We start from the raw sequence: 25,527 nt of genomic DNA, 5'->3' as shown, positions 1-25,527 counted from the left end.
ATAGTAAACTTGGTTAACTGTTTGTCTAGTTGGTACAAATGCATAATGAATAATCCCTCTGATATCAAAAAACGTTAGCGACAAGTTCATGAACTTAATTGTCAGACCTCATATGTCTCCCTCTCCCCTCCAATACCTAGGAATGGAACTGCTTGGTCATACAAAGATAAGTATACCCGTATCATAAGAAGCTGCTAAACTGTATTCTATGGTGGCTGCACCATATTCCATCTGTACAAGCCATGAATGTTAATTATTGTTGCTCCACATTCTCTATAATACTTTCTAAGTCTTTCTTTTCCTTCTCAGAAACCCATCATATGTTTACTTGGGTTTAGATATGACCCAAATATTATGTACAACTCTTTTACATTTTATCCTAGTTTATAAAAAAGCTTTGACAGTTGCAATCTACACCAACAGGTAGCTCACAATACAAAATGCATATGGCTGAGTTAATGTTACACACATTTATAACACAAGTATAATCCAAATCATTACAATTGCAAACAACCACTGATTTCTAGTTCACTAACAGAAATGATGGTCGGGACCTAGGTAACTACCAAACAAAACATCTTGATCCATTTAATTTGCCAAAAGCTATCAAGAGCATTTCAACAAGTCTGTCCTCTAAAGCCCAAAATTATTTCTACACTTAGATTAGAGTCAATGGCAATCTAAGACTGCAAAGTTACTAAGACACCATGATAATTCTTTCATATCTGTAATGTTTCAATGAGTCAGTATTTCACTCTTTTTAAATCCCATTTTAAAATTTAAGGCATAAATACACAAGATTCACCCTTATTGGTGTCCAGGTATGAGTTCTGACAAATGCATATAGTTGTGCAACCACCACCTCAATGAAGATAAAGATCAGTTCCATCACCCCTCGTGATGCTTCCATGCACTTTTTTGTAGTCAACCTCTGCCCACAACCCTAGGCAACCACTTACCTACCTTCTGTTATAGTTTTACCAGATACCACACAGTATGTAGTTTTTTGATTTGGGCTTTTTTTTTTCTTCACTACGCATAATGCATCTGAGATCCACCCATGTCTTTGCAGGTACCAGTTCATTCCTTTTGACTACTGAGGAATATTCCACTGCATGCATATGCTGTCGTTCATTTATTCATTCCCCAGATGAGTGGTTTCCAGTTTTTGAAAATCACAAATACAGCCACTATGAACTCATACATATAGTTTTTTATGTGAACATAAGTTTTCGTTTCACTTGAGTAAATACTTAGGGGTGAAATGTCTGGGTTGTATAGGAAGTATATATATTAACTTTATAGGAAACTGCAAAACTTTTCCAAAGAGCGTTAACATTTTGCATTTTCACCATCAAAATGAGAAGTCCAGTGACTCCACATCCTTATTAACACTGTCACTGTCCGTTTTTCTAGGTGTGTAGTAGTTCTATTGTTGTGGGTTTAGTTTGCATTTCCCCAATGACTATGCATCTAATATTAGGCTTCTTTTCATGTGCATATTTGCTACCCATATCTACTTTGGTCCAGTATCTGTTCAAATCAGTTTTCTAATTGGGTTGTCTTCTATTATACTCTGTAAACAAGAATATTTACTACTATAATACTATTATACTCTACATATTCTAAACTCAAGTTATTTGTCAGATATATGTATTGTAATATTTTCTCCCAGTCTATAGGTTGCCTTTGCATTTTTATAATAGTATCCTTGGACATGTAATGAAGTTCAATAAAATTTTTTATTTGATGGTTTGTGCTCTATGTGCCCTACTTGAGAATTCTTCACCAAAAAAGTTTCTCCTATGCTTTCATCTAGAAGTTTTAGCTCTTTACATCAAGCCTACTGAGCTATTTTATGGGAATTTTTGTACATGCTGTAAAGTCTGAGGTTCAATATTTTAAAACTGGATGTATAGTTCTTCAACTACCAGCTGCTAAAAAGACAGTCTATTTCCCACTGAATTATATGTAGTACCTGTCAAAAATCAATTAATCATATATTAATTGGGTCTATTCGACACTATTAGTCCATTGTTTTATATGTCTATGCTTATGTCAATTATCACAATGTCTTCATTCTAAAGTTTTACAGTACGTCTTGAAATTAGATAGTTTAAGTCCTCCAGTCTTTTCATCTATTTCAAAATTGCTTTCAATATTCTGGGGCAGGAGGTCAACAATTTTTTTTCTGGAAAGGGCCAGAGAGTAAACATTTTAAGTTTTGCAGAACAAATGGTCTCTGTCACAAGAACTCAACTCTGTCATTTTAGTGTGAAAGCGGCCACAGACAATACATAAATGCGTAAGTGTGGCAGTATTGCAATAAAACTATTTCCAAAAACATGCAGTGGGCCAGATGTGGCCTGCAAGTTGCAGTTTGCCAAACCATGCACTATGGTTTTTGCATTTCCACACAAATTTTAGAATCAGTTTGCCACACAAATTGTACAATCCGTTTGCCAATCTCTACACAGAAAAGCCTGCTGGGATTTTGACTGGGATGATATTCTATCTATAGATCAATTTTGGGAGAACTGAAGTTTTAAAAAATATTGATCTCCTGATTCACGAATTTAGTAGTCCATTTGTTTATTAGGACTTTAAAATTTTCTCTCAACAATGTTTTGTTGTTTTCAGTGTATATGTCTTGCCCAATTTTTGTTAAATTTATTTCTAGACATTTCATGGTTTTTGAAGCTATTGCAAGTGGTATTATTACTTTATTTCTGATTGTTAATCACATACAAATAGATATTAATAATATATATACAACCTGATACTTATTTATGCCTTGTATCTTGTTACCCTGCTAAACTCATTAGTTCTAGTAGCTTTTTTGTAAGTTCTGCAGGATTGTCTACATTCAACATCATGTATACAATTAAAGACTTTCATTCTTTCCTTTCCAAGATGAATGCCTTTCTTCCCCTTGCTTTACTGCACTGGCTAGCATCTCTAGTACAATGATGAATAAAAGTGCTGAAAGGGAATATCTTTGCCTTGTTCCTTATCTTAAGGGGGAACACATTCAGTCTATCACCATTAAGTATATTAGTGGGGTTTCTGTATCTGTCCTTCATCAGGCTGAAGAACATCTCTTCTAATTCTGTTGAGAGTTTTTATCATGAATGGGTATTAAATTTTGTTAAATAGTTTTCTGTATCTACTTATTTAACTACATGGATTTTTCTTTCCTTCATTCAATTGACATGGTGAACTACATTAATTGCTTTTCTAAATATTAACCCTCCTTTGGCACCTTTGCTTTCTTGGAATAAAATCAATTTGGTCATGGTATATTACCCTTTTTATTCCTGAAAACTAATATTTTGTTCAATATATTTATATCTAAGTAGGCATATTGCTCTTTAATCTTCTTGTAATTTCTTTGTCTGCTTTGGTATCAGGGTAATGCTAGGAAATCTAAATAAGTTGGGAAATGTTCCATTCCACCTTTATTGTTTTAAAGAGTCTAAGATTGGTATTACTTCTTCTTTAAATGTTCGAAAGAATTCACCAGTGAAGCTATCAGGGCCTGGAGTTGTCAATTACAAATTTAACATCTTTAACATCAGGGCTACTCATAATTCTCATTTTTTGTTTCTTTTGGTAACATGTATCTTTCAAGATTTATCTTATTCATCCAAATTGTTAAATTTATATTATGATAAAGTTATTATTAACCTAGTTTAACACCATGACCCTTTGGGAGTTTGTATTAAAGTCCTGAGTGATCAACAAGGAATTTTCTTCTAGCGAGAAAAAACTCAAATTCCTCCCAGTTCTCTGTGACCTCTCAGGGCCAACTAACATCCACCTGGTTGCTCTTTCCCTGGCTTTTAGTTTCCCTCTATGCATGTACATTGTGAAATTTAGCAAAAAAAATCAGCAACTCCGACTCAGACTTTCAGCACTACTTTTGTACATGGTTTCCTTCTGCTGAAATTTTACCCTGCAACGTCCAGCTGTCTCAGCCTCCATGAATGCTGACCTCGGTTTCCTCCACTTGTTGAGACCACTGTCCTTTGCCCAAGATCCCTGTCCCTGCTCTGCGATTCAGATTGCGCCTCTAGGCAGAAAGCTGGAGTCATTAGGTGACCATCCAGCTCACCTTGTTTGTTTCCCATCTTCCAGGAGTCACTGTCTCGCATTGCTGTTGTTCAGTATCTAAAAAGAATTATTTCATATATTTTGTCCAGATTTGCAGTGTTTTGGGGTTTTTCGGGGGGGCAGGGGGAGGCAGAGATGGTAAATCCATCATGGCCACTTGAAATGTTCTTAAAAGTTAATCCCTAGAAAAACATTTCTTTCCTTGGTTTTAATATCATTACGTCCAGAGGGTATTAATTTCTACATAAATTTATAATTCAGTTTATATAACAGCTAAAGGATTTATTCCTTAATAATGACCATTTTTAAACAAATTAACATTTTAAGAGTTTTACTTCATCTGTTAAAGTACTCTGTGGCATTTTTCTTTTAATTTCAAAACTCTGGGTGATGAACACACAATGTGACATATAGATGATATATTACAGAATTGTACACTTGAAACCTACGTGATTTTATTAATCATTGTCACCCCAATAAATTTTAATTAAAAAAGAAATAAAAATAATTTTTAAAGTATCATTTCCGGGAGGTGGCAGTGGCATTAAGAGTTTAATATATATTGCTTTCTGGTTATGAACAAACTGTAGTTATATGAGGTCTACCAATTAATTTGAAAACTTATCCTTGAAAAAGTGCTACCTACTTCATTGCTGAATATCACCATGGTCACCTTTGAAGTACTCCCGCTGGGAAGCTATGCACTGATGTCAGGGCCTAGTCCACCATTCAAAGCAATTTTGGAACTCTTTCTGGAATGGCCATCACAGCTGTCGTCATATTAACCTTGATTTCCTGAATGTCATCAAAATGGCCTCCTTTCAATATTTCCTTTACCTTTGGGTAAAGAAAGAAGTCATTAGGGGCCAGATCAGGTGAGTAGGGAGGGTGTTCCAATACAGTTACTTGTTTACTGGCTAAAAGCTCCCTCACAGACAGGGCTGTGTGAGCTGGTGCATTGTCATGATGCAAGAGCTCCTTCAGCACCATTTTTGCATACACCTTTCTCATGCCAAGATTTTCAGTTAAGAGTTTCCTGTTTCTCTATCGATGTTTACTTGATCTGCTATGTTTCTCACAGTTAGCTGACGATTTTGACACACAATTAGATGAATTTTTGCAATGTTTTTGTCAATTCTGCTCTTACTGGCCACCCTGACCTCTTCATCAGTGACTCGTTCTCTCCCCTCAGAAAAACATTTATTTCATTTATTCACGTTGTTTTCTTCATGGCATTATCCCCATAAACTTAGAGTAACATGTCTCTGATTTCACTTCTACTCTTGCCAAGTTTAACAAGAAATTTAATGTTTGTTCGTTGCTCTAATTCAAGCGCAGGCATTCTGGTGACGGCACACAAAAACATTAACAACAATAATGAACACCACTCAGCAAGACACCGCCACACATCAACACCAACACAGCTGTAAGACACTTATATACCAAGGTTATGAAATCTTACCGAGCTGTTTGTACAGTGCTGCCAATGTGAGCTCATGGTGGCAAGTTCGCGAAATTAATTGTCAGACCTCGTATAATAAAGGGTGCCAAAAAAATGTATACACACTTTAAGAAAGGAAATCACTGTGATAAAATTGTAATACTCAATATATACCAAAAACAAAAGACGAATACAAGTCTCATTTGGCTTCTACAATTACAAGAGGTGCTCAAAGTGGTTACCATCAGCATAATTTTAATACAGTTTTTTCCTTTCTCAAAATGTGTATGCATCTTTTTTGGCACCCTCTGTAAATATTCACATTCCCAGAAAGAAAAGAAAGGAACAGAAACTTCATTTACAGAAATAATGGCTGAAAACTTTCCTAACCTGGAAAAGGAAACAGACATCCAGGTCCAGGAAGCACAGAGAGTCCCTAACAAGACGAAACCAAAGACATACACCAAGATATATTGTAATTAAAATGGCAAAAGTTGTGCTCGCGTTGGCAGCACATATACTAAAATTGGAATGACACAGAGAAGATCAGCATGGTCCCTGCACAAGGATGACAAGCAAATTCACGAAGCGTTTCATTAAAAAAAAAGTGACAAAAGATAAGAAAAAACAATCTTGAAGGAAGCAAGGGGAAAATAATGAACTACATACAAAAGAATTCCATAAGGCTACCAGTTGATATCTCAGCAGCAACTTTACAGGCCAGAAACTGCAGAATACATTTCTTTTTTCAAGTGCACATGGAACATCCAGGATAGATCACACATATTAGGTCACAAAACAAGCCTCAATAAATTCAAGAAGACTCAAATCATATCTAACATCTTTTGCAGCCACAGTATCCTGAAACTAAAAATCAACTATAGGAAAAAGCACTAATAAATGGAGATTAAACAACATGTTACTGAACAATCAATGGATCAAAGAGTAAATCAAACAGAAAATCAAAAACAATCTTGAAACAAATGAAAACACAACTTTTCAAAGTATGGGATGCAGCAAAAGCAGTTCTAAAGAGAAATTCATAGCTGTATCAGCCGACCTCAAGAAATAAGAATAATCCCAAATAAACCATCTAACTTTACACCTAAAGGAACTAGAAAAAGAACGAACAAAACCCAAAGTAAACAGAAGAAATGAAATAGTCAAGATAAGAGTGAAAATTAACAAAACAGATAAGAAAAGAACAGAAAATATCACTAAAACTAAGGGCTGGTTCTTGGAAAAGATAAAGAAAACTGACAAACCTTTAGCCGAACTCATCAAGCAAAAAAGAGAGCCCAAATAAATAAAATCACAAATGAAAGAGAAATTACAACCAACACCACCACATAAACACAAACATTAAAGAATACTACAAACAATTAGATGCCAACAACCCTGACAATTTAAAACAAATTGATACATTTCTAGAAGTATATAACCATCCAAGACTGAACCAAGAAATACAAAATCTAAACAATTACTAGCAATGAAAAAAACTCCCAACAAATAAAAAGTCCAGAATCAGACGGCTGCACAGGTGAATTTTATCAAAAATTCAAAGAATTAATATGTATCCTTCTTAAACTATTTCAAAAAAAAAAAAAAAAAATTGAAGAGGAAGGAACGCTACCAAACTCATTCTTAGAATTACCATGATGCCAAAATCAAAGACATTACAAGAAAGAAAATTACAAGCCAATATCCTTGATGAACATACATGCAAAAATTCTCAACAACATACTAGCAAACCTAATTCAACAATACATCGAAAGTATTAGACACCATGACCAAATGTGATTTATCCCAGGGATAGAAGGAAGGTTCAACATCCCTAAATCAATCAGGGTGATACATCATATTAACAAAATAAAGGATAAAAACATACAATCATCTCAATAGATGCAGGAAAAACATTTGACAAAATTCAACATCCTTTTACGATAAAAACTCATCAAAGTGGGTATAGAAAGAACATATCTCAATATAACAAAGATTATATATGACAAACCCATAGCTAATATCATACTCAAGGAGGAACAGCTGAAAGCTTTTCCTCTAAGATCAGGAACAAGGTTGCCAAATATCACTTCTACTCAATATAGTATGTATTGGTAATCCTCGCCACAGCAAAATCATACAAAAATAAAGTAAAATAAAATAAAAGGCACCAATACAGAAAGGAAGCAGTTAATTCTCATTATTTGCAGATGACAAAACACTATACATAGAAAAACCCTAAAGACTCCATCAAAAAACTAGAATAAACGAATTCAGTAAAGTTGCAGGATACAATCAATATGCAGAAATCTGTTGCGTTTCTATATACCAATAACAAATTATCAGAGGAGAAACTAAGAAACCAATTTCATTTTCAATTGCATCAAAAAGCATAAAATACCTAGGAATAAATTTAATCAAAGAGGTGAAAGACCGTACTCTAAAAACTATAAGACATTGAAAAAGATGCTGAAGAAGATACAAATAAATTGAATACCTTGTTCATGAATTGGAAGGATTAATATTTTAAAGTGTCCTTACTACCTAAAGCAATATTCAGATTCAATGCAAACCCTATTAAAACATCAATGGCATTCTTCTCAGAATTAGAACAACTAATCCTACAATTTATATGGAAGCACAAAAGACCCCAAACAGCCAAAGAAAATTTGAGAAAGAACAAAGTGGGAGGTATCATACTCCCTGATATCAGACTATATTATAGAGCTACAATAATCAAAACAGTATGGTACTGGCATAAAAACAGATATACCAGGTCTGACAATTAGGTTCATGAACTCATCCTAGAAAAAGTGCTGCATACCTCATTGCTGACTATCACTACAGTCACCTTCGAAGTACTCCCCTTGGGAAGCTATGCACCGATGCCAGTGCCTAGTCTACCTTTCAAAGCAATTTTGGAACTCTTTTTCTGGAATGGCCATTAGAACTCTCATCGTACTACCCTTGATGTCCTGAATGTCATCAAAATACCTTGCTTTCAATATTTCCTTTCTCTTCGGATAAAGAAAGGAATCATTGGGGGCCATATCAGGTGAGTAGGAAGGTTGTTTCAATACAGTTATTCGTTTACTGGCTAAAAACTCCCTCACGGACAGTGCTGTGTGAGCTGGTGCATTGTTGTGATGCAAGATCCATGAATTGTTGGTGAAAAGTTCAGGTCATTTTCATCTAACTTTTTCACGCAGACTTTTCAGCACTTCCAAATAGTACACTATTTTGCCCAAATAGTTAACTGTTTGTGAACTTGGTACAAATTCATAATGAATAATCCCTCTGATATTAAAAAAAAAAGGTTAGCAATATAGTTTTGACTCTTGATTTGGACTGACGAAACTTTTTTGGTCATGGACAATTGGCTGACTTCCACTGTGCACTTTGATGCTTTGTTTCAGAGTCGAACTAGTACACCCCTGTTTCATCATCAGTGATAACATGGCCCAAAACATCATGTTGCCTATCCAAAAGGTCTTGGTAAACTTTGACTCTCCTTTGCTTTTGTTCATCAGTGAGCTCCTTTGGGACCATTTCTGCACACGCCTTTCTGATGCCAAGATTTTCAGTTAAGATTTTCCTAACTGTTTCTCTATCGATGTTTACTTGTCTGCTATGCTTCTCACAGACAGCTGACGATTCTGATGCACAATACGACAAATTTTTGCAATGTTTTCTTCAGTTCTGCTTGCTACTGGCCATCCTGACCTCTATTCATCAGTGACGCACATGTTCTCTCCTCTCAGAAAAAAACTTTTAATCCATTTGTACACTGCTGTTTTCTTCATGGCATTATCCCCATAAACTTGGACTAACATGTCCCTGATTTCACTTCCACTCTTGCCAAGTTTAACAAGAAATTTAATGTTTGCTTGTTGCTCTAATTCAAGCTCCAAAATTCTTGCAAGGGCACACAAAAACACCAACAACAATGAACGCCACTCAGCAAGACACTGCCACATGTCAATACGAACACAGTTGTGAGACACTGATATACCAAGGTTATGAAACCTTACCGAACTGTTTGTATAGTGCTGCCAATGTAAGTGCACAGTGGCAAGTTCATGAACTTAAATGTCAGATCAGTGGAATAAAACAGAGAGCCCAGAAATAAGTCCTTACTTATATGGTCAATTAATCAATGACAAAAGAAGCAAGGGTACACAACTAGGTAAAGACAGTCTTATCAATAAGAGGTGTTGGGAAAACTGGACAGATACATGCAAAAAAACAAAAAACAAACAAACAAACAAACACAAAACTAGACCACTTTCTTACACCATATACAAAAGTAAACTCAAAATGGATTAAAAACTTTAAGACCTGAAACCATAAAACTCCTAGAAGAAAACATAGGCAATAAACTCTTTGACATTGCTCTTAGTAATATTTTATTGACTATGTCTCCTTGGGCAAGGGAAACAAAAGCAAAAATAAACAAATGGGACTGTATCAAACTAAAAACTTTTTGTACAGCAAAAAAATACCACCTTGTCTTTTTTTTTGTTGATGGTATTTTATACTGAATGGGAGAAGATATTCATCAATGATACATCTAATAAGGAGTTAATATAAAAAATATATAAAAAATTAATACAACTTAACACCAAAAAAAAAATCTAATTTAAAAATGGGCAGAAGACCTGAACAGACATATCTCCAAGGAGGACATATGAATGGCCAACAGTCATATGAAAAGATGCTCAATACCACTAATCATCAGGAAAATGAAAATTAAAACCACAATGAGGTATCACCTCACACCTGTAATTTATCATCAATAAATTAACAAATAACAAGTGCTAGCGAGGATGTGGAATAAAGGGAACCCTCATACATTGTTAGGTGGGATTGTAAATTAGTACTGTCACTATGGAAAACAGTATGGAGAGTCTCCCCAAAATTGAAAATAGAGCTGCCATATGATCTAGCAATTCCACTTCAGGGTATTCATCCAAAGAAAACAAAAACACTAATTTGAAAAGATACATACACCCCTATGTTCACTGCACCATTACTAGTAATAGCCAAGATATGGAAGCAACCTAAATGTCTATCAACAGATGAATGGATAAACATGTGATGTGTACATATGCACACAGAGAGAGACACAGGAATATCATGCAGCAATAAAAAAGAATGAAATCTTGCTATCTGAGACAACATGGGTGGACTTAGAGAGTATTCTGCTAAGTGAAACAAGTTAGACAGAGAAAGACAAATACCGTGTGATTTCAATTATAAGTGGAATTTAAAAAACAAAACAAATAAAACAAAACAAAAATAGACCCATAGATATAGAGAACAAGCTGATGTTTGACAGAGGGGAGAAACTGGAAGGGATGGGAATAAAAGTAAATAAAAAATAAAGTATCATTTCCTTATGTACCCGCTTGGTAAGTCTTAAATTTATACTCAGCTTAATGTTAGTTAGGCTCTCTTGGACTCCAGATGGGGTTTATTCTAAAGATAAAAGTGGTAATAGCGAAGCGGCAAGAACATCATAAAACTCAGAAACTACAGAACAATCGGATCATACACATTAATTCCAAAAGGCTGGTGTTGCAATGTAAATGTAGGTCTTAATAGTAGGTAATCGTTGCTTTGTTAGGAGCTTATTGCCTTCCTATCACAATATAAATTCAGTATCTCTATTTCTGTATGCCTGATCCTTTAACCAACTACTTCACTCTCTACTGGGATAGCTGTTCTTAACTTCGTGACTTCTGCTTACTTATAATTTTGATTTATTTATGGTCTATTCCAGGTTCCCTTAATCTCCCACAGTCCTGCCTGATTCGCCTATTTCTGAGTTTGCACTGGCATGAACAAGAGTAAAAGCAAAAGAACACAAACTGCCATATAACTGCCCTAACCTGACCAGTTATGGTTTGGCTATCAGGTATTCACACTACGGTCTCCTTAGGAGACTGTGGGCCTAGAAGGCACCATGGTGACTGGTATGTTTAGCATAAGCTCTTGCATTAATAGCTAGTGTAGATACACATTTTAGCAAAATGTACTAAAAGTGAAAATCTTTCTAACTGAAACAAATTTCTGCGTTAGATTTTTGTTTTCTTCAATGGAGATGAACTCAGAGGTCTGGAAGATTAGTTTAATGCTGATCTAGCCCAACTAAGTCACCTGCCATTACCAAAAGGTAGAGTCAGGTTAATACACGCAAAGTTTTACCTTGATCCCTCATCACACCAGAACTACTTTCTCATCTTTCCTGGATAATGAGCAAGAGAAGGAAGAATGAAACTAAAAATATCAAGAGCTTTGCTGATGGGGTAAATTTTCAGGAGCAGAGAAATCAAATGGCCCCTTTACTATTTCTAACACGGCTGTCTTGTCATGCCCCCCCCAAAGATGTAAATTATTGTACTCGAAAACCTGGACAATTACATTTACTTTTCTTTCAAAATCCTGTAGAAAATGAAAGATTAACAGGGTAGTGACAATAAGAAGAAATGCTACCAGGTATTTAAGATAGTCACACATTCTTTTCCAACTTCTGGGCTTTCATAATCCTATCCATTTCAAGTTTCCCACTTTTCTCCTTTCCACACATCACACTTATTTTAGAAAAATTTATCCCAACTTTCCTGTTTCTCATACTTGCTTAAAATATAATCTGAATTTTCTTGATTTTTCACCTTGCTTCCTGCTTCCACTACATTAAAACTGCCCATTATGATCCCCAAATTGCTAAATCCAAGTCAATTTTCAGCCTTTATCTCACTTGACCTATCAACCGCGTTCAACACAGGGACCAATCCCTTTTCCTTAAAATGCTCTCTCCACCTGGTTTCCAGGACACACACTTTTACTTTTCCCTGTCTTACTGACGACTGCTTCTTCCCAGTCTCCTTTGCCTCCCTGACATCTAAGAACAGAGTGCTATAGAAAGAACTTTTCTATCTACACTTCATTCCTTTGGTGGTATCGCCAGTCTTATATCTTTAAATACCATTTATACATCGATGATTATCAAATTTACATCTTTATGGGTTTCTGGTTATCTTACTTGAATTTCAGATTTTTTCTAATATTTATTAAAATACAGCTAACATACAATATTCTATTAGTTTCGGGTGTACACCATCGTTATTCAACATTTATATACCTCAAGAAGTGATCACCATAAGTCCAGCAACCATCTGACACCATACCATGCTATCACAATATTATTGACTATATTCCCTATGCTGTACATTACATCCCCATGACTTATTTATTTTATACCTGGAAATTAGAACCTTATTCCCTTGACCTTTTAAATTTTTCAATTACTGTTGACATTCAATATTATTTTATATTAATTTTAGGTGTATAGAAGAGTGGCCAGACATCTATACAGTTTAAAAGTGATCCTCCCAGCTAGTCTAGTACCCATCTAACACTATACATAGTTATTACCGTATTATTAACTATATTCCCTATGCTCTACTTTACATCCCCATGACTATTTTGTAACTACCAATTTGTACTTCTTAATCCCTTCACCTTTTTCACCCTGCTCCCAACCCCCTCCCATCTATCACCTGATAAATCTAGTATCCATCTGACACCATAGTTGCTACCATGTTATTGACTATATTCCTTATGCTATACCCTACATCCCCATGACTACTTTGTAACAATCAATTTGTACTTTTTAAATTAAATTTATTGGAATGACAATGGTTAGTAAAATTATATAGGTTACAAGTGTCCATTTGTATAATACATCATTATATATTTTAACCCCTTCTTCTTTTTCACCCACCCTCCTAACCCCCCTCCCATCTGGCAACCATAAAAATATTCTCTGTATCTAAGAGCTTGTTTCCATTCTGTTTGCTCATTTTGTTCTTTAGACTCCACATATAAATCAATTTGCATCTGTCTTAGTCTGTCTGCCATACTCCACTCAGCACAATTCCTTCCAGATCCATCCATGCCGCAGCAGATGGCAAGAACTCATTCCCTTCACGGCTGAGCAATATTCCATTGTATATATGTACCACCTACTCTTTATTCTTTCATCCACTGAGGGACACCTAGGTTGCCTTCACATTTTGGCCATTGTAAACAATGCTGCAATGAACATATGTCCCCTATAAGTATCATTTTGTTTTTTTTTCAGATAAATACCCAGAAGTGGGATTACTGGGTCCTTCTCTGTCTCTTGTTATATCCTTTGTTTTAAAGTCTATTTTGTCTGGTATAAGTATTGCTTCAAGTTTAAGTTTGTTGCAATTTTCCTGAAATATCTTTTTTCCCTTTACTTTCAGTCTGTGTGTCATTTGATCAGAAGTGAGGCAGATCCTGTAGATAGTATATGTAAGGGTCTTGTTTTCTTATCCATTCAGCCACTCTGTCTTTTGATTGGAGCATTTAATCCATTGACATTTACAGTAATTGCTGATATATACAGTATCAGAGAAGTAGTAGACTGGGGGAGTGGAATTATCACTTTGTGAAGGCTGTAAAGGTCTAACTATTACATTGTTTGTACACCTGAAACTGAAAAAAAAAAAAAAAATCAACAGCAACAAAACAAAGTAATTGTTGATAGATAAGTACTTATTGTCGTTTACTATTCATATTTTTTCTTTTCTTTTTTTTCTTCTATCTTAAGTCTCTCTAACATTTCTTGTAATACTGGTTTGGTGGTGATGAACTCCCTTAGCTTTTTCTTGTCTGGCAAGGGTTTTATCTGTCCTTCGATTCTAAATGACAGCTTTGCTGAGCAGAGTAATCTTGGTTATAGGTCCTTGATTTTCATCACTTTGAAGATTTCCTGCCAATCCCTTCTCGCCTGCGAAGTTTCTGTTGAGAAATCATCTGCCAGTCTTATGAAAGCTTTGTTGTCAGTAACTGCTTTCTCCTGCTGCTTTTAAGATTCTTTCTTTGTCTTTAACCTTTGGCATTTTAACTATGATGTATCTTGGTGTGGGCCTATTTGGGTTCATCTTTTTGCAACTCTCTATGATTCCAGGGCTTGTGCATCTATTTCCTTCTCTAGGTTAGGGAAGTTTTCTATCATTGTTTCTTCAAATAGGTTTTCAATTCCTTGCTCTCTCTCTTCTCCTTCTGGTATCACTATGATGCAAATGTTGGTATGCATGGGGTTGTCCCAGAGAGCCCTTAAATTACCCAATTTTTTTGGATTCTTTTTTCTTCTTGGTGTTCTGTTTGGGTGTTTTCTGCTACCTTATCTTCTGAATTGTTGATTTGATCCTCTGCTTCATCTAATCTACTGTTGATTCTCTCTAATGTATTCATTTCAGTTATTGTATTCTTTCTGACTGGTTCCTTTCTGTTTTCTATCTCTTCTTATGTTTCCTATCACTTTACTGCAGTTCTCCCTGAGATCACTGAGCATCCTTGTAACTAGTGTGCTGAACTCTGTGTCTGGTAAATTGTTTGCCTCCATTATGTTCAGTTATTTTTCTGCCGTCCCACATTCTGGTACTTTGGGACGTGTTTATTTTGTCTCCCCATTTTGGCTTCCTCCCTGTGTTTATTTCTATGTATTAAGTAGGACTGCTATGCCTCCTGGTCTTAGTAGAGTGGTCTTCTATAGTAGGTGTTCTATGGGGCCCAGTGCTGCAGTCCCCCTGGTCACCAGAGCCGGGTGCTCCAGGTGTGTTTGTCCATTGTGTGGGTGTGTGCCCTCCTACTGTAGTTGAGCCTTGGTTGCTGTTTGCACGTCAATGTGAGGGATTCACCCTCAAGCTGATTGGTTGTGAGGACTGGCCCTGACTACAGTGGAGGAGCTGCTGTGCAGGGGGCTGACCCTACTGGTCAGAATTTGCTTTAGCAGGGTCCTGGTGCCTGCCTAATCTGCCCTTTCAGTGTGTTGCCCTTGGAGGTGGCCAGGTGATGCTCCAGCTTGATTTGAAGCGAGATTCTAGGCATGCCAGTTCCCAGGGCCTCCTAGGAGGGGCCCTACCACAGGCCTAGTTGAGCCACAGCCTGTGCTCTGCCTGAGGCCACATGGCATGAGCCATAAAGCAACCCACAGATTGGACACCACTGTGCTGGGCTTGGAGGTGCCTCAAAAGGCCCAGCCACAAACCAACATCGGCTTTGATTACTGCCGAACTTAGGGCTGCTGAGTAAGAGTTATGGAACACGCCAAAGCCAGATAATGCTTGTCTGGGTTTTGCGAACCTTTGAGAGATTTTTAGGAAAGTCTGCAGCATGAGCCAGGACAGGCTGTTTGTATGGAAAAGCCACTGGAAGTGAGTTGGGTGTGCCAAAAGTTCTAGGGGCAGGATCTCTGGCAATCACCTCAGGCAGGGCAAATGAAGTGTTAGCCAGGTTGATGGAGACTCAGATGTGGTGGCCTGCATTTGCATGCTGGGTGGGGGAGGGCTCAACAAAGAAACAATGGCTTCCGCCAGCTCCTCCATCTGGAAAAAGCTGACCCTCCAGCTGTCACCCTGAAGACAGACAACTCAATTCTTCTCCATTATGTCTCTGGTGCCTTTTGAGCTGCTGCCCCAGCGCTAGAGCTCAGAGTGAGTGAGTCTGTCAGTGAGTTCATGTGAGGGCCCCTTAAGAGGAGCACCTGCAACTCCAGCTGCCCTCATCTCACTCAGCTGCAATCTCCACTAATTTCCACAGCCAGAAGTTATAGGGACTTCTCTCCCTGGCACTGGAACCCTGGGCTGGAAAGCCTGGTGTGGGGCTGGGATCCCTCACTTATCTGCAGTTAAGATATTCCTCCCAATTTTTAATGGTCACATAAGGGTGTGGGACCAGCCCATTCCGCGTCTTCTCCACTCCTACCAGTCTCGAGGTGGCTTCTTCTGTATGTCCTTAGTTGTAGGGCTTCAGTTCAGCTAGAGTTCAGGTGGTTCTCAGTGATGGTTGTTCTGTAGTTTCATTGTAATTTTGACGTGGTCGTGAGAGGAGGTAAGCGAAGTATTTACCTACTCCATTATCTTGACCAGAAATCCTTCAGATTAGTTTTTTAATATCTACTCAATATTCCCACATGGATGTCTAAAAGCAGTAAATTACTGCAATAGCCTGAATGGTCTCCCTTGTTCCTGCATTTACACCCTTTACAGGCTTTTCTCAAAGTATCAGAGTTATCCTTTTAAAACATAAATCATTTCACATCACTCCTCTGCTAGAATTTTCCCAAAGACTTCATATTACACTTACAGTAAAAAACCAAAGTTCTCACAATTCCCTTTAGGATCCTACTATGTAGCCCCCATTACTTCTCTAACCTCATCTCCTACTACTCTGCCCTTACTTGCCCCTATTCTGGAACATGGCCTTATTATCCTTCAGACAGGCCAAGCATATGCCCATCTCTGGCCACTGAGTCTTCCTCTCTCTGCCTGTAAAGTTCTTCTGTCAGATACCTGAACGGCTCATCCCCTCAGCTTCTTTAAGTCTTTGTGCTACTATAGCACCTTCTCAAGGAGACCTTCCGTGACCACCCTACGCAAAGCAGCAGGACAGCATTCCTAGAGCACTGCCTATTCCCCTTTAATCTGCTGTATTTTTCTTCATACATTTTTTCACTATGCAAAACATGAGGGTTGAGAGCACAGACTGTTTTGTGATTTGTTTACTGGATGTACAGCATAGTGGTTAAGAACACAGACGTTAGAGACAACATCTGGGTTCAAAGTCTGAGTCTACCACTTAGTAACTAGGTGAGCTTTGTCAACTTACTCAACCTCTTCTTTGTGGCTGTTTCCTCACCTGTAAAATGCTAATAATGAAAGTAAGGCTAAAGAATTTTTGTGAGGATTAAATGAGAATATATGTAACGCATCTACAGTGTCTGACATACACTAATGTCTGCTCTGATGGTGATGACTTTGATAATGCTGTCTCTCTTTTCCAGAATGTAAGAATGGGCAAATTATATTTTCCAACTTTATTAAGTATAACGTATAGGCATATATTATGTTATATAAGATCCAGTCTTATAGTAAAATCAGACCGGTCTTATATTGATTTTTGCTCCAAAAGACACATTAGAGATGATTGTGCAACTAGGTCTTATTTTTGGGGAAACATGGTAGTTCAGTGTTGAAGTATAACATGAAAGAATAAGAAGGGGAAAGATGACGCCATAATAGATAGCAACAGGGAAAGAATCTTATACCGTGTTTCCCCCAAAATAAGACCGGGTCTTATGTTTTGCTCCAAAAGACGCATTAGGGCTTATTATTCAGGGGATGCCATCCTGAAAAAGCATACTACGGCTTATTTTCCAGTTAGGTCTTATTTTCGGGGAAACACGGTATCTCCTCTACTTAACACAAATTGCTTTAGATATATGGGCATCCATTTAATTTTTGTTGGAAGAATAACTCACTGAATTGTAACTTGATTCTGACTAATTCTTTCCAACAACCTGCTTAATATTTGTCCCCAAAGGGCCGAGCATATCAAAGAGTTCTAGAAATACTTGTAGGTTTTCCAACCATTTCCTAAATTATCGATTCCTTAAATCAAATAAAAGTTTTTCAACTTTACATCACATGGCCATTTCAGAATTACCCTATAGTGTATCATAACCTGCTTCTAATAGTACATTTAGAAGAGCTGGAACAAATCTGAAATAATTTTTTAAGAGCACTGGGCTCAATCATTAACAGATAACACTTGACACTGTATTGTGTGTTAAAGGTCTTTTGTTTTAAAAAATATTTTACACTTTGATGGTGCTTTGTTTCCAACATATTTATTATTTGATTTGATCCCATAATAATCCTAGTATGCTAGCAGGAAAAGAGTAGGGATAATCTCTACATATTATACATATTTAAAGAACCTGAAGCCTGGGGAGGTTAAGTCACTTGCTCAAGGAGATGAAGTTAAAAATGAGCACAACTAGGGAACTGAGTCTTCTGAGGTCTATGCTGCATCATTCCCATCACCCTACACAGCCTCTAGAGAAGCCCTGTATAAGATTTCCTGTTCTTTGATAAGTCATTAAATATTAGCCCTTCAGAGTATGTTACATTACTGGCACTTGGCTTCACTGCTCCACCTAGAACATAAATCCAACTGAAAATGTGGATCCTGTTCCTTTCCATGCTGACCATGTTGCCTAATCAGTCGTTTGTGATTCAAAATTCTCATGATTTAACATACTTTTGAACTCTTAAAAAAAAACATTTAAATGTACATTATTTCTATAAACCAACTCTAGCAAGCTAACTAATTGTACCACTATTTGTTGTATCCAACAGGGGAACAAAGGCCCTAATTTGGAATTTTGCCCAGATGGTTCCAATTTATAACTACAAGTTTTAAATCTTTCAGAAATTCTGGAGAAGTAATAGACTTCATTTCATAAAATACAAAACGATCAATCTACATAGGTCATGGTGCTCTATAGGCCATAAACTTAGCCAATGGTTTTTCTCTAACTTTCATTTCTAAGTCCCCTCCCTTTCGCATAGAGCACAAAGGATAGGCAGGATCAAGAAAGAATAGAAAACAGAGCAGAGAGGAGGAAACAGCAGACTACTAAAGGGCGTGCACTTTGTCTTGTAAAAGCAAACAAAGAACTTAATTTTCCAAGAGTCAAAGAAGAATAGAAAATGTGAGCAATGGAAAACTGAGCTTTCAGGGCTCACTGATTGTAATTTTCTACCATCTCTTTCTTTCTTTCTTTCTCTCTCTCTCTCTCTCTCTCTCTTTCTTTTTCTTTTTTTTTTTTTTTTTGCATTTTAGATATACAAGCAATTGACCTTAAAGAAAAAGTAAGCCAACTCATTCTGAATTCCTGGTGGTTCCTCATGGTCTCATGGTTTCTTCGGTGAAATCTGGCATAGAATCAGCCATATGAAAAAGGATCTAATATAAAGAATATGTAAAGAATACTTAAAATGTATTGTTAGAAGTTATCATAAAAAATAATCACTTACAAACCCCAAGATTAAAAAAAAGAAATTAACATAGAACAGCTGAATTATGAAGATCCCAGGTAAAAGTTAATTTTGGCCACTTTAGGCAGTTATTAAAGTTTGTTGGTAGAAAGGCACTTATAAAATAGTTATTAGGCATCAATCCCTCTACAAATTCAATCAACTCTTGAAAAAAATAAACTGATTTTATACCTATTTAAAAAAATTTTATCCTCTCAGACTTTCACAATTTACCTATTGTCCTTTATCAAGATTTTTGACCAGCAAATCACAGTAAACAATTAGATACTTTCAAGTCCTTAGGTCAACTAAACGCTCCTCTGACACTGTATGGATTCTTCTTTAGTTGTAGTTTTAAACCTTAAAAATATACAGGCAATTATTTCTATAATAATGTACATATATGTCCCTTCTGTTTTTATCTCTTTAACACTAAACAGAAGAAATAATATATATACACATTTTTAGAAACATCAGTTTATAAAATTGACACACAACTCTTTGACTTTCCCCAAATTCCTGGGGTATTTATTTCCACCATGCTTTTGCTGTAACAATATCCTGAGTTTCAATATACGTCTTAGTCAATAGATATTGAACTTAAAAAGTTTAATTCGTATATAGTCAAATACACAACTCTGAAAATTAAATTAGTGCAGAATATCTGGAGAGAGGGAGTTTTTGGCAATAGGAGCAACAAGCAAGCAATAATCCGGTGTATTGGAAAAACCAAAATGAGTCACATGATGGGGAGCATGGCTGGAGATGACTTTAGGGAAGCAAGGCAAGAACTAAATCAGTTTAATCCGTTACAGCTCTCAGAGGTTAGGAACCTTTTTGATTTCTGATACCTTTTGAAGCAAGTACTGCATTGTTAAACCACTAGCCTCTTCTCAGGAATTACAGAAGCTGTATCCTCACCTCTCATACTCAAGCTACTATTTCTAGTAATAGGAATAAGAAACAAGTTTTTAAAAATAAGTTCAGATTAGTATCCAAGAATTGTAACTTGTGCATATTATGTATGTTCAAAATCACTTTCTTTTTCCGTTATAAAAAACTTAATTATGAAATAATTTTAGATATACAAGAGTTACAACCACTTTCTTTTAAAACACTGTTCTTTTTAGCTTATGTTGCTACCTAATATCCTTTCTCAAGCAAAATGTTGTATTACTACATGAAATAGTTTATTTTGGTTTTGTTAGAATTTAATAGTTTTTAAATGCTTGTTTCAAAATTTTAATTGCCAAATACATTTTTAAAGTATTTTTAATTTTTAATGTTAGGAAAATTCTGTCCTGTCATCAATAATTAAAAAAAAAAAAAGCAAAAAGCTATGGTTTTGCCATTCATTAGGTACTTAAATGTTTATTATTCAATTATCTTAGCTTTTGTTTCATTTAAAATCAATGCCAATATAATTCTCTGGATATTTACTATGTAAAAAGATGTATTAAATACCAATTTTGCCTTTAAATAGGCCTGTTTTTTCCTTCTAAAAATAGAAGTCTACAGAATAATGGTAATTACACAATAGAATGGCAAAGACAAGAAATACTTTCTAGCAATATGTTGGAAGAGAACATGATTTTACTTTTTACATTAACGGAAAAAGTCTCGCAGATTAGATTTTCTAAAATATCAATTTAATAGACATTTACAGGCATTCTCTTCCAGAAACATAATGGGTGAAGATAAAAGATTAGTTCTCATATTTTCAAAATATCCACTCACTATGGGAGATTCTTTTAGCTGGTGCAGCTATCCACCAGGCATCCACTGGAATCTAGGGATCTCAAATTTAACCACATCCAAAAGGGAACATGTCATCTTTCCCATCAAAACCTACCCTTCCTTCTCTGTCACCCGTGCCTCAGTGAAAAGTACAATGCTCTCCATCTACCTTGCTTTGCTGCCTTAGTCAGAAATCTGAGTCATTTTTAACTCATACCCCTCCCATGCCCCATACATTCAATCAGTCACCAAGACCTGATTAGACTACCCTGTAATCTCCAAAACTCTTCCACTTCTCCCTCAACGAATTACTACTTCCTTTGGCTACTATTCATTTATTGTCTGGATTACTGAAAAAGTTTTAACTGACCTCTATGCCTCTGTTGTTAGTTTCTCCTGTCTTTTCTTGCTGTACTGTGAAGAATGAGTTTTCTAAAAAGATAATCTGTTTTAAGAGTCTTCAATGGCCCGGCCTTCTTGCTCCCAATATGAAGTTCAACTCTTCAATATGAAATAGAAAGCCCCGCATGATTTGCTTTATTTCCCTCTCTTGGATCATCACTTTCCATTCATCTTGCATTCTATGCCCCCCTGCATAATGAATTTCTTTTAGATCCTCAAATGCACCATGTTCTTTTCATAGTTAGCCTAGAAGACATTCTGTAATATTCACTACTATAAGAATGTCATTAATAAATCGTCATTATCATGATTTCGTATTTGCAAATTAGCCTGCCTGCTAAGATTTATTTGTAACCTAAATCAATGCTCATGGCACTTTTTTAATTTTTAAAAATTTATTTTTCAATTACTATTAACATACAATATTCTATATTGTATTAGTTTCAGGTGTGTACAAAACAACGTAGTGATTAGACATTTATATACCTCAAAAAGTGATAACCCCAATAAATCTATTACCCATCTGACATCGTACATAGTTATTACATTATTGACTATATTCCCTATGCTGTATTTTACATCTCCATGACTATTTTTCAAGTATAGTTGACATTCAGTATTATTTTATATTAGTTTCAGGTACTTTTGTGATCACTTGCAGACATGCATAGAGCTGTGAAAAATTTGAGTTGCCAGATCCACACATCCCCAGCTCAGGTCAAACAAGTCTCTGATACTGTAAACAAGTAAGGATTCCTTCCTGCAATCTATCTAGTGCCACTTTTTGTTTGCATTTTTGTGCTTTTTGTTGGTGATGTCACTGTTTAAAATGGTCCCCAGGTGTTAGTGCTGAAATGCTGTCTAGTGTTCCTAGTTCAAGAAGGTTGTGATGTGCCTTTCCGAGAAAATCCATGTTAAATAAGTTTCATTCAGACATGTGTTATAGTGTTGTTTGTGAGTTCAGTGTTAATGAAGCAACAATATATATTAAGTAAGGTGTCTTTAAACAGAAGCACATACAAAACAAGATTATGTACTAGTCAGTTGATGAAAATGTAACCAGAGATTCGTGGGAATCTGACCTTGCATTTTCTCTAGGTGCAATGGTTCAGTATTCACTAACTCAGAGTTCACAGTGACTTTCCAGAATACGACTATCACAAATAATCAGAATCGACGATATATGAATATTTCAATAACGACAGATTTCTATAAGTGAAAAGTTTGCTTTTTAAAAATTATGATACTCTCAAATTTCCCTAATAATGAATTTTAAAGAAAAAAATCTAAACTGTTATACTTTTTAAATGTTTTTAAGTGTAACTTTTATTTTAAAATTATATCCTTAAATGAATAAAGCCCGATGATTTCTATATCACTTTTGCTTTCTAAGTGAATTAAAATTTACTCAAATGAATTGTTATATTATCTTGCCCCAAATAGAAAAGTATTGAATTTGCTAACCAGATATTTAGTTATCAATTACCAAAACAATAATCAATAATATGAACAAACTGAGAACATGTAGTTATGACATTTATATTTTATATATCTAATATTGTACACATTCACTACATTTCAAAATGCTTTTGATAAATAAATGAGTAAAGGAAGTAACTAAACACAAAGTAATATACCAGGAAGTAGTCTGATTAAGCAAGTAGGGTAAAATAACGAATGAACTGAATTAAAATCTGGTAATAAAAATATATTTCTTTAATTAGGTGATAACTACAAAAACAGCAGCTAACATTTACTGAATAATTATAATGATACAGCCACCGTGTTTAGCCCTTACGCAAAATTATCTCATTCAATTCTTAAAATATCCTAAAAAGCAATTACTGTTACTTTTCCTCATTTACAAATGTAGAACCTGCTACACAGAGGGTTAAGTAACATGTCCAAAGTTATACAAGTGAGGCACTTAAAGACTCCACAGAGCTCCAGGGGTTAACCACTGTGTCAAACTGACCATCTTTAAAGTTTCAAGTTGTAGAAATGTGTAATAGCCTGAGGTATCTATTAAAAATGAAGATTCCTGACTCTCAGTCCAACTTTACTGAATTAGAATTTCTGGAGGTAGAACTTAGGAACCTACATTTTAATAGACATCCTAGGTGATAGATAAGCAGCCAAAGTGAAGTTTGAGAGCCACCACTTTTAAGTATATGACCCCTTATTCCTATGCTCAAAGCACAGCTCCTGACTAGATATAACCAGAAAGCATCTTGCCTTCTCCATCTTCTATCTTTGTTCATATTATCAGCTCCTTATATAATGTCCATTTTATTTATCTTTCAAACCCTACTACTCAAATCCCACCTCCACCAACCCTTTCCTGGATGTGCATTTCTCTCTTGATCTGCCATTGAACTTTAAACCTCCAGTACAATATTTCTCTCCAGTTATCTAAAGAGCTAGTATACCTAATTGATAAGCAGGAGAGAACAGAATTTCCTTTTTATCTCCTAAAAAAGCTCAATTAATATTGTGCCTTGTTGAGAGTAGATGTAAATTTTTTTTAAGAAGTTGAATTAAAGAATTTGAATAACAGATCCTTTTCCTCATCAGTGTTTAGAATTTGACCCAAAAGATAAATATTAGTCAACAAATTGACATATGCATCTGGCTTCTTTAACTAAATGGAGTGGAGACAAAAAGACTAAGTAAAAATAAATTTAATCCATAGTAAATTAACATACATCAGAATAATTTACTAGTTATCTATATCTCCTTTAAGATATGAAGATTTGATAATGTTTATGACTCATGAGTACATAAAGATTTCATGGTACAATCAATACTCTCGTGTCAAAAAGGAAACACGAAATTGTAAAACAACTTTCTACCACATCAATGAGCTACAGAAAAGGCTGTATTGAGAGCAAAATCCATAGCTTTATACACCTATTACTAAAAAGGAAACAATACAAGGGAAAAACAAAAACCAAAGAAACCCAAAAAGATTTTTACTTATAAATCATTTTGAGTTTTTTTCCTGCTATTTCTAATTCATTAATTTTTCTTTTATTTCATTATAATTAAAAAATTTCAATATGATTTAAAAACAAAACTCAATGAAATACATAAATCACAACACTTACTCTTGAGAAACAAAAGGGAGGATACACACTATTAGGTGTGAGAAGAGTGCTGGAACCATTGAGAATGTGAAAAAGACTATAAATGGAAACTTTGTATAACTCTCTGATAATAAAGTTTAAACTAGATGGAAAGGATGACTATTTAGGTAAACACAAATAAAATTAACTTAGTTAAAAGATAGGAGACCTAGATAAATCAATGAGCATGAAAACAGTTTAAATCGTATCAAAACAGCCATCAAAAAAACACTAATGTTATATATTTCACAGGTAAATTATCCAACACAAAAAATAAATTAATCCTGTGCTCATTAATCTCTTCAAAGGCATAGAGGAAAAAGTTTCTTATTTTTTTACTGAGAGCCAAAACCTGACAGAGTTGGTTTGGGGCATCTAAGGAGCCAAGAAGTTAAGGAACAAGGTGTGAGCAAGGCGGTGCTCCTCTGAAGCTCTGGACAGAATCCTTCCTGCCTCTTCCTGGCTTCTGACTCGGGCTGGCAACTCTTGAGGTTCCTTGGCTTGCAGGGACATCAGTCCAATCTCTGCCTGTTGTCACACAGCATTCTCCTCTCATAAAGACCAGTCATATTGAATTAGGGTCCACCTAACTCAATATGACTTCCTCTTAACTTGATTTAGACCCTATTTCCAAATAAGGTCACATTCACAGGTACTGGGGGTTAGAACGTAAACCATTTTGGGGGAACACAATACACAACAACTGTATATTTGATAACTGTATTACAGCAATGTTAAACTTCCTGAATTTGATAACTATTCTTTGGTAGTTTAAGAAAAATGTCCTTGTTTT

The 25,527-nt window shown here is 35.6% G+C and overlaps 1 protein-coding gene and 1 non-coding gene across 5 annotated transcripts in view; one reads left to right on the top strand and one right to left on the bottom strand.

Moving 5' to 3' along the window:
* Nucleotides 1–25,527, bottom strand: part of YES1 (YES proto-oncogene 1, Src family tyrosine kinase) — a 72,966-nt gene that overhangs the window by 32,490 nt on the left and 14,949 nt on the right. The window contains exon 2 of one of the 4 annotated variants that reach the window (XM_074340256.2): nucleotides 4,760–4,950. The exons of the other annotated variants lie outside the window; for them this stretch is intronic. The gene's annotated coding sequence lies outside the window, so the exon portion shown is untranslated. The remainder of the gene's footprint in view (nucleotides 1–4,759; nucleotides 4,951–25,527) is intronic. 4 annotated transcript variants of the gene reach the window in all.
* Nucleotides 6,051–6,157, top strand: LOC141567050 (U6 spliceosomal RNA). The gene has a single exon (XR_012489446.1). It is a non-coding gene; the product is annotated as a U6 spliceosomal RNA (small nuclear RNA).

The sequence above is a fragment of the Rhinolophus sinicus genome, chromosome 4 (genome assembly GCF_057876585.1).
Source record: "Rhinolophus sinicus isolate RSI-liver-muscle chromosome 4, RSI-T2T, whole genome shotgun sequence".
Lineage (NCBI taxonomy): Eukaryota > Metazoa > Chordata > Mammalia > Chiroptera > Rhinolophidae > Rhinolophus > Rhinolophus sinicus.
The sequence above is the reverse complement of the archived record's forward strand: the minus strand, read 5'-3'. Positions and strand labels throughout refer to the sequence as shown.